This window comes from Ailuropoda melanoleuca, chromosome 7 (assembly GCF_002007445.2).
Source record: "Ailuropoda melanoleuca isolate Jingjing chromosome 7, ASM200744v2, whole genome shotgun sequence".
In the NCBI taxonomy this organism is placed as follows: Eukaryota; Metazoa; Chordata; class Mammalia; order Carnivora; family Ursidae; genus Ailuropoda; species Ailuropoda melanoleuca.
In genome coordinates, this window is record NC_048224.1 from 111,464,821 (window position 1) to 111,480,178 (window position 15,358).

Sequence of the window (15,358 nt, forward strand, 5' to 3'; positions counted from 1 at the left end):
GACACAGCCCTGCTTTTTAGGAATGTACAGTAACTATAATATAAGATGGACAGGGCCATATGAAAGATACAATTAGGAACTGAAGGAGTACATATCTTTCCTGGTGAGACTAGGGAAGTTTCAGAGAGGAACCTGCATATTTGAGCTGGGCTTAAAAATCTCAAACTTGCAGGCACATTAGGATCTGACCTTTTACCTTTGTATATGACTAATTTATTTCACAACCTGTCCTGTAAGTTACATAGTTACAGGCTAGGTTCTTTGCCGGTAGTAGAACCAGATCTGCGAAAACCGTTCGGTGCTCAGAACCACTACCGCGTATGAAGGCCTCTTAAGGAATCTTAGGAATCACTAATTCAAATTCCCCTGTCTCTTACAGTAAGTAGAATGACTCCAGTGAACCCAAGGGGCCAAATATTTAAGACATGCTTGATTCTACTGCCCCTGTGCAAATCTGCTTTATGAAAGGAAAAGGAAAGGCAAACCCAGGGTCACATAAATGATGAGAGAGGAGATTTGAATAAAACGTGGTGAGAAGACTCATCCTAAAATGTCTTGTTAGGCTAAATGATTTGTTTTTCTGTGCATTCATATGAAAAATAAGTATTTACTTACAAAAATGGAAGTAAATTTGCTCAGTAAATTAATCTCAGCTGTATTTCAGACAAATGGTTGGAGATTTAAGTATCTGAGACCTAAGTATCACCCTTGCTCCCTTTTACTGTCAACAAGTTAGATTAGTCTCTCAGTCCGAAGGAACAAGGATGTAGTTATTTCCCATTGAGTCAGCTCAAAGTGCTTAGAGCCTTTTCCTCCAAGGAGCCAGGGTGCTGTTCACGGAAGTCCTAACACCGGCTGGCCAAGCTCTGCTTCAGGAAATCAAAATGTGTTGGCCCTGACTTCTGTCTTTATTCATCTCACTTACGCCTAGAAGATTTAGTTCCCTTTGACATTTGCAAACTAGATTTATAGCCACATTTCCATGGTTAATTCAGCAGCCCCTGATTTGGAAAGCTTCTTGAATGTGACATCATAGTGTACAGATTTTTCTAATTTAGAATGCCTAAGAGAAAAATTATAGACTGGCAATAATGGAAAATATCAGATGCCTAGGACCTTAAAATACTTCTTAGCTTTAAGGTGTGGGAATCTTCATAATGCATAGGATTAATTTTTCTTCATGCCTTCCTCACTCCTAGCTCGATTCTCTTTTTGGAGAGATTTTTAAAGACTAAGCTGAGTGCTTCAATGTCTGTCACCATTTTATCTGCATTTTCACATGCGTTTTAGCAATCATGTGAGTCATCTCTTCCTCACCTCCCACAAATAGCGTGGGTTAAATGGAGCCATGGGAATTTTTTAAACAAGTAGGCATTCCGACTTTGGAATCTAAAGAGACATCGCTTACATTAAAAGCACATACACACAGTGAATGACCTACCATTGCAGCTGCCTGTGAATGTTCCATAAGGCAGACACCAGTGATTTGTGTTTTGGGTGTTATCCTTGATCTTCTGCTGTTTTGGAGGCAGTGTTTGAAATCAGAGTGTGTTGGGGAACTGACCTCATCACGTCATATGTGCTGAATCACTGTCCTACAACTCTTGTCCCCAAGGCACGGGGCAGACAGCACGCTGTCATTGCGCTGTTCTGGAAATGTGTGCCAGTAAAAATCCTGGCAGGCTTCCTGGCAGGCTTGTGGGACATTTTTACTGCTTTTTCCCATTGTTACATTCATGTGATCAAGAAGATGTCTCTCTGTCTCTCCATCTCTATCTCTGTCTCTGTCTCTCTCTCTCTCTCTAGCAATCTTTTTCTCTCTAAACAATCAAATGCTTTTTAAAATCCTTTCATTTGTAGCTACTGATCTAAGGACTGTGTTTTGACTGTCCTCTAGTGGCTGTTCTAAATCATATTATGTGTCAAAAAGAGAGTTTATCTTTTTGTTTCTTTACCATGTCTCAAATGAAAACCTGGGTGAGGGGAGTTGTCCTTTAAGAATGTGATGTTTTCGTGTTTGAAAAGAACAAGAAAATAATGATGAATTTTAATCTCTATTTTGCTTCATCTTTGCTGCAGTTTGAAAACCCCAAACCTCTGAAATGTTAAGTCAATTAACCCACGTCTGTGCAGCCTCCGTCAATGAATGTGATAGCGTAAGAATACTCATTTTTTGAAGAACAAACTGCTTTTGTCTGCACCACTCAATTTAAGGGAAAACTACTTCTGGAATCCTATCCAAGCTCTTCATACTCTGGATAATTTCTACTGCCACTCTAATTATCAGCCAGGACGCTGATTTGTAATCACCCACTTTCAATAATTTAAATAGGTAGTTGTTCAGCCAACTATTTTTATTCAAAATGTGACAAAAGCTAAAATTACACGTTGAATTTTATCCAGATGCCGTCTTCTTTTAGGACATGCCAACGGATGCAGAGCGATTGTTCATTTTCTTCTAACATGTCAGAGGCACATCTTTCCTTCATGTATCTAACTAGCAATCTAAGACACAGTCTGCAATTTATGTATCAGTTCGGTTGCTTCCAGGACCAGCAGGCAGGGCATTCTAAGATTTAATTCCGTGTGCAGAATCATCAAACATAACCACACCCAAGCCATGTTATTCTCTAGATTTTAGAGATGAGCTTTTCACTGTCTGATTGAATTTCAGCAAGGATCCCTTTGGTGGCTGCATTTTCCTCCAATAATAATGGCCACTTTGAATAAATTTGTCAATATGACTATCGCTACTTAATATTTCTGTAGAGGCCCCTAACATCTTTGGTCTATATTTTCTTTTATACTTTTGCATACAAAGTGGACCAACTTTTTCATCTCAAAAAGAACTGAATCAGACAGAATCCAGATTCCTTAAGGAAAAAATTCTATTGTTTCATACTTTTTTTTTTTTTTTATTCCAGTAATTACTGTCTTCCGGGCTGGCAAAGGAGTTCACTCTGAAAAGTCCCTGAGCTGCAAAATTGCAAAATTGAGAAGCTAGGTTAAAGGTTTTTCTGTTTTGTGAAATTTGCTAGATTTTGCCAAGCCCCTGTTTTTGCACTGAAAAAGTTTTAGGGAAAGCTTGTTGTTATCCTTTGTCTGGATCCTCGTTCAAAAACTCCCTGTGGAGTAGTTTATTGCTATTAGTGAATGCAGATACAAACAGTTGCGTCAGAGCAGCTCAGCGGTCCTTTGGTCAGCTCCCAGTAAGCCCCCTCTCCAGTTTCTCATTGTGGGTTTTCCAAATTTTCATCCCTTTCTTCAAATCCACCCCATAACTCCCCACAGTCACTATCACCAGATTACTTTGGCTCTTACCTCACGGAGGAAGCAGACTCTATTAACAAGAAATCCTTCAAAGTTCCTTTCACTCCATAAACACACCTACATTTGCAATCTCAGGAACAGGGTTGGGGTTGGGGATGAAGAAACTCTTCTGATTTTGCAGGACCAGTCCCTCCACTTCCCGTTTCCTCAGAGCCCTTGCTCCCCCTTTGTCTCTTCTCTTGCATACATCTGAGTATGATTTAGGGTATTGATTCAGGGTCCATCGGAGTCCAAGTGACAGCTCCCAGCTCCCTCCTGAACACAGAGGCCACAGGTGGCTTCTTTGACAGAAGCTGCCATGTTTTCAGTTATGTGGCACTGCCCCCCTGGCTTCAAGGGATTGCATTATGGAGAGGGGCTGTAGCCAAAGCAGCAGATGTAAGGGCCGTAGCCAAAGGCAGCTCATATGTGAGAGCCAAAACGACATAGTGTCTGAGTCCTGGTTGGATTCCTGTTTGCAAGCAATAGAAAATGATTCTGGCTAATTTAACCTCAACAGAATATTTGCTGGAAGGGTGTCTGTGGCTCAGATATCTATAGGGACCTAGAAGACCTGGTTTAGAGAGGAGGCAGGAACCCAGGTGCTCTGAAGAGGTCTGCAGTGGGGAACACAGCAAAGTTATACGTGAGGAGCAGTATGTTCAGCCTGCTGCCTCCACTGCTGCTCCTTTGGTAGGGGTGGTCTTCAGCTGTCCCTGTACTTGTCCGACTAGCCAAGGCCAAGTGACATACTTGCTCCATAGCCAGGCTAGTCAGGGAGAGAGAATACTGGCTCATTGGCTACTGTGTAGGATGTGGGTTCCAGGCCCGTGTCTACACAGTAGAAGATTCCCCAGAAGAGAGAGAGAGCACAAGTGGGGGGAGGAGCAGAGGAAGTGGGAGAAACAGACTCCCTGCTGAGGAGGGAGCCCGACGTGGGGCTCGATCCCAGAACCCTGATCTCATGACCTGAGCAGCCACTCAGAGGGAGCGGAGAACCCTTGGGGGCAGAGGGATCAGTGGGACGGGAGCAGAACAAGGGAGAGAGCAGAGGCCAGAGAGGTGATACGGATGAGGGGGGAAGATTTCAATTATTAATTTGCTTGGGGGTTACATGAAACATTGGCATGCATAACAAATGCTCGGGGAGTGTAGAATTGTATCTAATTGTAATTGTATCTAATTGTAATAAGGAGAGATATATGGTAGTGTTAGAATAGTGGTCCCTGGGTGTCAGGTGGGAGAGTAACTGTCATCATCCCAGCTCCAGATGAGCCAGGGTGAGTAGGACAAGGAGGCGATGAGGACCCAAGAAGTAAGGCTTAATCCAGATTGTGGCCTCTCTCTCCCATTCAAGTGTTCTGTTATACAACCCAGTACCCACAATGCATGTGGCTTGCCCAGGCACCCATGGGATCATTCACTCACAATTTTTAAATGTCATTTTCTCTGTTTTGGAATTGCTAGGTAAATTTTGTCAATGATGGTTTCCTTCATTTCTGGGTCTTTCATGTTTGCAACTATGATTTGTGTTGATAAATGGCTAAACACTTTGAAAATATAATAAAGCATTATGGAAATTCTGAACAATTAGATTATTTTTTGCTTTCGTGACTCAGAATTGGCAACTTTACAATTTGTGTTTTATCTCCTTTGGATGATTACCTTGATCAATCAAGCCAAATGGAAATGAAACCTGCTTTAGGTGGGGGTGGAGCATGGGCAAGTAGACTTTGGCCAAGTAGAGCTGACAATCTTTCAGGGATGGAAAGAATCTTGTCCAGTTTCTTCATTTTGCAAGTGTGGAAACTGAACTTAGTAAGGTCAAATGATTTGCTAAGGCCATCCTGGGGGAACAGAAATAGGAGTCTATATTTCCTCGCCTTAGTTGAATCATTATAGAATCATTAATATTTGGTAGAGACAGTAGAAAAGCTTTATTTTCTAACCACTGGGTAAGTGGAGATGGAATTTAAAAAATATTTTAAATCAGGTTTTATTGACCTGTTCTTCATGTATAATCTCCATTCCACAGGTCTAGGGTCTATTTTGAGAATCTATGAGGAATTTGGGGAAAATAGTGAAATGGTCAGGTTTATACTTTAGGAGTTAATCTAGCAAGAGTACTCCTCAGTACTGCAAAGAAATCTTAAAAACTGTATGTGTTTAAAAAATATTTCTCGTCACATTTTTATTAACTGAAATTAGTTTTATTGGTGTGACTCCTTTTTTTTGACTTGTACAAGAAATATATTACCTTTTTGCTACTATCATATTATTTCTAGATACCACCATGTATTTCTCCTTGAATTGACTTGTTTCAGATGAAACTTTTAGTTGAGTTGCTTATGATAGTGATTACCTATTTTTTTATCTTTTATGTTCAGTGGGCCCTTAGAGCCAGGTATAATGCAGAATAAGACACCTGTGACCATGCAGCAATCAATTGCGGCCGTCTAGGAGCCCACTTCAAGGTCAATGTGATGTACCCTGTACTCATGTATTCTTTGATTCACTGCTACGGGATGCAGCATGGCTATCTTTCATTTTGACTTATAAGATCTGGGATGTTAGTTCATTTAGTGTGTGTGTGTGTGTGTGTGTGTGTGTGTGTGCGCGCACACATTTGTATGTGTTTGTGTGGGTATAATGCCGTGGGGAAATAAAAATAATATAAAACATGGTCACTAATCTCAAGTTACCTCCCAATTGTGTCACCTTAGCCCCTGCCGTTTCTTACCTTTATCCATTTTGGTTTTGTCCATCCAAGCATCAGAACCCATATTCTATGTTTGGGAAATGTTCTCCCTTATGATGCTTTGCCAGAACTCACTGTCGTAGTGCTGACAATACTGACCCCATTTGTGGCTGTCCACTTTGCTCATGTTCACTCAATGACCTCTTGTGGGGCTGCATGTTCTTCACTTGGAGATTAATACACACACCTTAGAAATGCCTGCCCAGGCTGGGATGGGGAGAGGCTTGCTTTGGCCTCCCATGAATCTGTTAAGAGATAACATAGTCTTTCCCTTTCCTGATGCACAGGTGGTGCCACAAGATCTAATTAAAGGTTAGCTGTCAATTAGCTGCATGCAAACCCTTTGATCTTACTACAGCCCACTCTCCTCAACCCCATCCCCTTGCTCTATAAAATTTGTAGACTAAGGTCTGGACTTCCCTGAGAACTGCTGTGCAGCAGCTGGATTGTTGCCTGCCCTATCCCTGATCAGTAAGTTACCCTGCATAAAACTCTGTGTGAATTGTATGGAGTCACCTACTTGGTTTTCCAGTCTCAAAGCGCCTTATCAGTTTGTGGGATACTTTAATGTCCCTCCCTTATCTTCTAACACTCACCTTTCTAGAATCCTTGCAGTTGGGGCATGGATCTAGGCTCTGTTAATCAGATCCATCTGCTCTCCAGACTGTGAATCAGTAACTAGTGATGCCAAGAAGCAAGGACCATCCAGAATATATTTGGACAACATATGGGGTTGGAGACAGCATACACAGGCACACTTGGTTCCCGAGGGGAACAGTGGGAGCAGCTCCCTAGGCAGCAGTTTCTGATCATTGAGGCTGCTCAAATGTGCTGTGGTGTCTGTACCTGGCAGGAGCTTCAGGCTGTCTTTATTTGACAAGTCTTGTGGTTTGCTTTCGGAGATTGTTTCTGGCTGTAAAATCCCTAAGTTCGCTTCTTTAGCCCTTGCAGAAAGTATGTGAGCTATCTAGTATCTTTGAAATAATTTCCATTTCTGCTTTAATTAGCTGGGGTTGGGTTCTTTTATTTGCATCCAAAAGCCCTGTTATTGAAAGTTGTTCCAGGGGAGACTGCAGCCCATAGACCTTCAGAAAAATCAGGGGGGAACGTAGAGTTTGTTACCTGTCCTTGGAGGTGGTAAAAGAAAGTGAAAATCAAGCTGATGTTAAGAAATGAACCTGTGAAGACACTGAAATTAGTGAAAAAAACCCAGCTAATCAAATTATCACCTGTTATCCCCTTGAGTGACAGTCCCATTGAAGGCTGGTTTGTGAGGCAAGGTAATTGCTCAAAGAAGGCAGTTGAGGGGTGTGAGGAATCCAAGGACTGGGGGGGTATGACAGTGGACAGTTAAAGAGAAGAAAATGACACTCTATGTCTTTAGCTCTCAGCTCAAGGCATCAACTGAAAACTAGTCACTTCCTAAGATAGAAATGTGTAATCTCTTTCAGCCACAGAGCTGAGATGATTGGAACCTACACTCAAAGATTAATGCTCCAGGTTGCTTACATCAGTTTATACCTTTCTCCAGTCTCTTACATGGAAATTTCTATTTTAACTAACAGGGTGCTAAGGAGAGCTTTTAACATGGGGTGGAGATGTGTGAGAAGCATTGCGTTGCTCAATGTTCAAATCATCAAAGGCCACTGCACTGTGCCCCATACACCACTCCCAGCATAAGCATGCCCCAGGGCCTATTAAAAAGTCAACCCAATGGAATTGCATGCTTTTATTAACTTATATTTGCAAAACTCTGGGTGGATGATACACGGGGGAATGAATTTTGAAGATTGTTGACCAAGGATGGAAGAATGTGATTTAGATCAAGAAGAATATGTCAATATGTGTACATGCACCTATATGTAATTCTATATTCAACTGGGGTTGGATTTTAGTTACTTTTTGTAGTTTGCTGATGAACTTGGATTCAACAGTGGCCTAGACATTTCTTGTGTAATATAGAGGAAGAAATTAAAAGATTTAGAGATGCAGGGAAATGAGAGGGAATTTTTTTTTGTTCAGTCAATTCCCTTAACTCCTGGCTGTGGCTCCAAGGCCTCCCTGAGTCATGCATTAAGAAATTCATTGATGAGGAGAATTCCAGTATTTTAGGAAATGTCTGTGGAGTCTCTTCTTTGTGGACCTACAGTTCAGTGAGAGGAGATACAGTCAAAGTGAACTCTGATTTCAGTGGGGAATTAGAATCCCAGGGTGGCAGAAGTCACATATCAGGATGTTAACATTGGAGACCGTTGGGGTTTGGGCGGGTGGTGCGGAAGAAGAGATGAGTCAGTGGGCAATTCACAATGGTCTGACCCCCAGAGATCTTTGCTATTTGTTGATCAATCATGAGTACTCTAGAAATAAAACATATGTACAGCCCAGCAAGAAAACATTTGATTTCTAAAACAACACCAACAACAACCGAAATCCCCAAATTCTAGGTATATCAACCAAAGGCCCAATTTGAATGATGACTTAAAAAAAAAAAAAAGTCTTGGTCTTTTATCCAATATCTAAACTTAAATTTTGGACATGAAAAGGAAGCCTAGGTACTCTTGAAAAAGAATTCTGTGATGATATTACAAGTGTGCATTTCTTCTAGCCTTTAGCCAAGGGACCGTCAGCTATGGGAATGGCTCTGCACTGGGAGAGGGAAATGCTTGGATCTTTCAGGTATAGCACAATAGGTGCTCTGAACTCACACTAGTCCCGGGGGATCAAAAACCCCATTGTGACCAGTCAGAGTGAGGGTCTATGGGGGTCAGGTAATAAGAGGGATTTTGAATTCAATCTACCGCAAAGGAACCTGAGCTCATCTCTGTTACTTTACTCATTTCCTGGTTTTATGATTGGAATGAAAACTCTCAGCAACCACAAAATCCTTTTGTTGACTTTCCGCCACGTGGAGTAAGGGTTATTATGATAAGACTTGCCTAGTGGAAACCCCTCGCCCTCCTAGTGGTTTTTAAAATATCATACATTCATTCACCTTTCAAACAATTTTTTAAAGATTTATTTTTTTATTTGAGAGAGAGAGGGAGAGCATGCACACAAGTATGGAGAGGGGCAGAGAGAGAGACTCTCAAGCAGATTCCCGGCTGAGTGTGGAGCCTGACATGGGGCTTGATCTCACGACCCATGAGATCATTACCTGAGCTGAAACCAAGAGTCGGTCACTTAACCAGACTGAGCCATGGAGGCACCCCTATTCAAACAATGTATATAGATTGCCTGCCACATGTCAGAGCCTATGCACTGGTAATTTGTTAGTAAACAAAACAAATAGAAATTTCTGCCTTAGTGGGGTAAAAATCTTAGAGGAAGAAGACGAAGTAATAAGTGAAGCATATGGTATGTCAGGTAGTGATTAGTGCCGCAGAAAGCTAGATTAGGGATAGAGTGACATGGAGGGATTGCTTCATTTCTCACAGAGCCATTTGGGATTACGAAGGGATGGGGGCTGACATGGGGGTCCTGGACTTCTTGCGGTGACCAGTGTAAGCATAGTTTGAAGGAATAATGAAATAATACATAACACCAAATGTGTAAAATTATAAACAAAAACCCAATTTCACATGGTAGAAGGAATCAAAGAGTCACTTAGAAGGTGCAGGGATGTTGACTCCCTATCTGATCTCCATTAATTTGTCTGTGTGGCAGTTGCAGGAGGCAGATGTGTGTTAGAGAAAGAAGTGTTTGCATTTTGATATTAGAATTTAAGCTAAGTGTGCAACATACAGATGGCGGTGATCAGTAGATACTGATCGTTATAACGTTATAACTTTGAGTCCTCATTCTAACTGACACTGTTTAGCACTGATCATTTTGGTGTTACTTTTAAGGTGTTTAGCAGCTCAGCTGGGCTCCACAGAGTGGTGCTAGAGAGTCAAGTACTAGACAGTGAAATTATCCGCCAGGCTTGATTGATTGTTCTATTGTTTGTTTCATAAATGGCTTCCCTTTCCACTCAGTTTTATCATCATTAATCAGTGGAATAGCCTGCCTGGATGTTGATGTCTAAACTGGAATTAAAATCTGTTTGTTCAGGATGGTTTCATGGAAGCTTAGTATAACAAGAGAAGAATGATTTATGCAAAGGTTTATCTTTCAGCACATTTGTTTTCAGAACCCACCCAGTTTGATTATATAAAGTGAATTAGCTTTTGTCCTTGAGCTGAGCAACTTTGGATTGGCTGCCAAGCATTAAAGTACAAAGGGAAGATCTCCTCCTACTGAATGTAGTTCTTTGTTAACAACATGAAGAAAAATGAGGGCAGCTCACCATTCTTCAAACTATGGCTTGGTTGACCTCATTTATCTACATTAATTTCGTAAAATTCGTATTCTGGAAAGTTTTTTCTTCTGTCATAAAATACACATATTTATTGCAGAAAATCTGTAAAGTTCAGAAAAGTGAAAAGGAAATGTATTAACTTTCTGAGTTATAAGTTCACTTATGTAAACATTGTATATACGAACGCTTATCTATAATTTTATAAATTTTATGAATTTTATAAATATTCATTTATCCATGCAACCCTTCAGACTGAGTGTTTTCTTTCAAACTTGGAAAAGATTAGCAACCATCAGGAGAGTATGTATGTTCTGACAAAAAGCAAACTAGATGGTTTATTCTGCAGTTTTTCTGAAAAAGTCCCTGAAAAAGGCCCAAAGAAGGTTTTCAGCTGTATTTTATGTGGCAGCTGGTCTCAGAGAATGTATTTACGAATTGCGTTCCCTTTTCTCTTCTCTTCTCTTCTCTTCTCTTCTCTTCTCTTCTCTTCTCTTCTCTTCTCTTCTCTTCTCCTCTCCTCTCCTCCTCTTCTCTTCTCTTCTCTTCTCTTCTTTTCTTTTTGTATTGTTAGTTCTTTTAGTTTGTGTTTTTTAGCAACGTGGTTTGTTGAATTCAGTCCAGGTGGCATTTCCAGGGTAGACAGGACTGGGATGTTATTTGTGCAGACACAGCATTGCCAGCAGTCTAGGGCAAAATCAATCCACTTAAATTAACTGAAAATGTGTATTTTCATCGATCTGTTTGCAATCACAAAAACCTCATGACACAACATGGATAGTCTGGTGGGGGTGCAGAAAGCAGGGAGACATGAGCAAAGAAATTTTTGGTTTCATTAGAGGAGTATAGACAATTCGTCTAAAAAAAACTTGTATGGGACTTTTAATTTTATAGGTATGATCTCATTTCTAATGGAGAGATAACACTAGCATTAACTTATTTAGTCTCTATGTCTTTATTGAGTGCCTGGTATGTACCAACACGTAGGACTGCAAGAAAGGGAGAGCATGGCAGGAAGACACCTAGCAAGGAGGCATTTGATTTCCGGATGCTTGATGATTGGATTAAATGTCATAAAATGATAATTCAGTGATGGTTTTATGATCATAAAATGTGTTTGTTTTAACTTTAACTAAGGCATCATCCAAAAATATACTAGATTGTTATAAGACCAGAGAAATTAATTTCCTTGGCCTGGACTTTTGTATAATTGTTCAACACCTGCCTCCATTTAAATTTTCTACTTTTTATCTTTTTCTTTTGTCTACATTCAAAAAGCCCCGCAACACATATACACACAGATTTTATTATCCAGGCCTGCAGTGTGTTCAACAAACATATCCCTGCTTTTGCCTTATTTCTTCAGGAAAGCTTTAGTGATTTATTACCAGCAGTTTGGAGTTTATTCAGTTTACAACTCTAATGCTGCATCATACTCTCATTGTACTCTTGAAATTATACATATTTCTTTTGCATGTATGTATTTCAGCCTTCTCTTCCACATCAGATCATAAATCCTCAAGAGAGCCGATCTTTACCTCAAACAAGAAGTACACAGCGATATCACTTGTAGTGCCTTTGAGTACTGTATTTACAAAGTACCAAAAGGAGTCATATTATTTTACTTAGGGATCTGTCATTTACAAGGAACAGATGCACTAAGCTGTGCTGTGTAAGGACATAATCAGGGATTTCAGGGGAATCTGAGAAGAGGAGCTAAAGCAGATAGCTGGGAACTGGATGACTCTTGTGTCTCTCTCTGTCTGTTGTGGACTCTCTTGTGCGCGATTTTCTGTTTCTCTTACCATGTGTGTTGTTGTTTATTGTCTTCTCTGTCTCTGTACACTAAGCTGCCCTTATGGGAAATCAAATTTGGCAGCAAAGCCACATGGCCTGGATTTCAATCTTGCTCTCTCACTTACAGCTTGTGACATTTCTTAATTCCTTTATGCCCCAATATTTTCATCAGTAAAAGAATGGTGGTGGGAGTTGTTAATAACAGTAATTACTTTGTAGGGTAAATACATTAAGGAAGTGAAACACATAGTAAGTACCATATAAATGGTGACTCTTGTTATTTATACATTTTATTTTCATTTCCTCATAACTTCAGTTGACTGTGTACTACCATGGTTGTCATGATACTTTCCACCAGAGCTCTGATCCTCCTAGTAACTCAGTCCAGCACTCTCAAGAAAGGAATCTCTTTGGCTTAGTTCATCTTTTTAAACTGGGTCATGTTGGTATTGGCTCCTGGCAGGCGAGTGAACTGGCTGCCTTTTAGGCCAGTGCCTTGCTTTGGTCCAATCCTATATAAGGGGTTGAGGGTGGAATCCCTTGTTACATAGTATGGCTGCTGTCTCTCACCAGGTGTGGTCAGTCAATTTCCCAGTTTCCAATGGAAGAGAGGGTAGGCGGGGCGCCTGGGTGGCACAGCGGTTAAGCGTTTGCCTTCGGCTCAGGGCATGATCCCGGCGTTATGGGATCGAGCCCCACATCAGGCTCCTCTGCTAGGAGGCTGCTTCTTCCTCTCCCACTCCCCCTGCTTGTGTTCCCTCTCTCGCTGGCTGTCTCTATCTCTGTCAAATAAATAAATAAAATCTTTAAAAAAAAAAAAAAGAGAGGGTAGGCAACAGACACCATAAAACATGTACTGGCCAAAGATGTAAGTGAATATGTTTTTGCAAATGTTGATTGGATTTTTAGTGAGTTTTTATAAATTATATCATAACTTTCATTGATTTTATAACCTCAAAGATATAATTCATAGGCTTTTTACTACAACCAAGATGGACCCTTTAAATCTGGTAAAGACATGACAGAGTTATGGAAGGAGCACAAAGTTTGGAGTCAGATGATCTGGACGAGTTCTTGTTTCTGCCCTTCTTTCCCACTGTTAATCCTGTGCAATGCATGGTATCTCTCTGAACATCACTTTCTTCATCTGTAATCCGGGATGAAAAAATCCATTTCACAGAATGTAAAATATCAGTTACTGTTATAAATATATTACTTTATAGGGAATAGCTTCCCTGGACTGTGCCTTACTGAAAAACTCAGCATCAAATCTCAGAAATAAAGAGTACAGCATGGTCACAATAGATAAAAAGTCTTTTTAATGTCTATTTGCCAGATTCAAAAGGCTAGCAGAATAGAGAAAAAAAAATCAACGGTAGAGTGAAGATAACAATGAAGCATAAGTGATATTGAAGAGCAGCAGCTCAATACTAAGCTGGAAATAATAAAATTCCAGCTGTTTCCTTAGATGAAGGACTTGAGCCTCATAAAAGAGAAAAGAGAACCATTTGGAAAATTTGAATACGTTGTACTCAGGTATATCAGGGCTCACTCTTACTAACCTAATTTTAAAAATTGCAAAATTAACTTACTTTCTAATGTTCATATTGTTAGTAGCTCAAGCATGATTACGCATAGGATTCTTTTTTTTTTTTAAATTTTTTTTTAAATTTATTTATTCGACAGAGATAGAGCCAGTGAGAGAGGAACACAAGCGGGGGGAGTGGGAGAGGAAGAAGCAGGCTCACAGCAGAAGAGCCTGATGCGGGGCTCGATCCCACAACGCCGGGATCACGCCCTGAGCCGAAGGCAGACGCTTAACCGCTGTGCCACCCAGGCGCCCCTACACATAGGATTCTGATAGACAACCAGCTTGTACCAGAGGGTTGAATGTCTACAGTGTGATTTGAAGGATACAGAAGGCCCCCTTCCCAAAGTACTCTTCCAATAGATTGCTGATTCTTCTTCTTTATTTATTTACTTACTTATTAAAAAGATTTATTTATTTATTTTAGAGAGCACACGTACGTGCACAAGCCAGGGGAGTGGCAGGGGGAAAGGGAGAAGGAAAGCAGCAGACTCCTGGCTGAGCGTGGAGGCTGACACGGGGCTCGATCTCAGGAACTTGAGATCATGACCTGAGCTGAAATGAAGAGTTGGATACTTAACAGACTGAGCCAACCAGGTGCCCTGAGAAGACACATTTTAGCTAGGGTGAGGAGCTGTGTTTTATGAAAGATGTGGTTATCTGATAAATAATGCCAACCATATTTATTTCACAAATATTCCTGAGGGAATAGAATGTGTTTGTAGAACAGACTCACTTCGAGCCACACTGCCTGTGTTTGGATTCTAACTCCACAATTTACTAGGTTAATGACTCACACTCTCATCTTTAAAATGGGATAATAAGGGTACCTCACAGGTACGTACTTCATAGGGTTGAATGAACTATATTTAAGACTGTATAAGTATCAACTCCTATTATGTTAATGAGATGAGAGGAAAAGTCTGGAAAATAGAATCATGCCTTAATGAGAGGTGTGTGTGTGTGTGTGGAGGTGTGTATATAGGGGGCGGCCAAGGAACATCATAAAGAATGTTAGGGCTAAAAACGATTGATAGTGGAGTACCTGAGTGGCTCAGTCAGTTAAGCCTCTAACTCTTGGTTTCAGCTCAGACCATGATCTTAGGGTTGTGAGACTGAGCCCGGCATCAGGGTGTGCGCTTAGTGTGGAGTCTGCTTGAGATTCTCTTCCTCTCCCTCTGCCATTCCCCTCTATGCACTCTCTGTCTCTCAAATAAATAAATAAATAAATTTTTAAAAAACAAAACAAACAAAAACAGTTGGGAGTACTAGAAAATAATGTGAGGAGCCTACCCAGAAGGGCAGTGGGCGTCAAATATTAATTTTCCTTTCTTTCACAGCTTTACAGAGAATCATCCATCCAGCTGCTGATAAAAACACCTTTACTCCTATGACTGCCAGAGAAAGATTAGTATAAACCTTTTCTCTCATCTTATATCCCACTAACCCTTTTGTCCATCAGTGGGAGAGTTTTCTGTTTCTCTCATTAGCTGTTTTTCCCCCTTCAGTTCCATTTATTTTAACAAAGCTTTTTGGGAGTATAACGGTTGTTCAAGGTAAATCTTATATTTACGTAAGAAAATTTGGTGGCTGTGAACATTTCTCAAGAAAT

The 15,358-nt window shown here is 40.6% G+C and overlaps 1 protein-coding gene across 2 annotated transcripts in view; it reads left to right on the plus strand.

Moving 5' to 3' along the window:
* The window catches only part of SCEL (sciellin), a 187,665-nt gene that overhangs the window by 22,546 nt on the left and 149,761 nt on the right, over positions 1-15,358 (plus strand). The window lies entirely within an intron of this gene.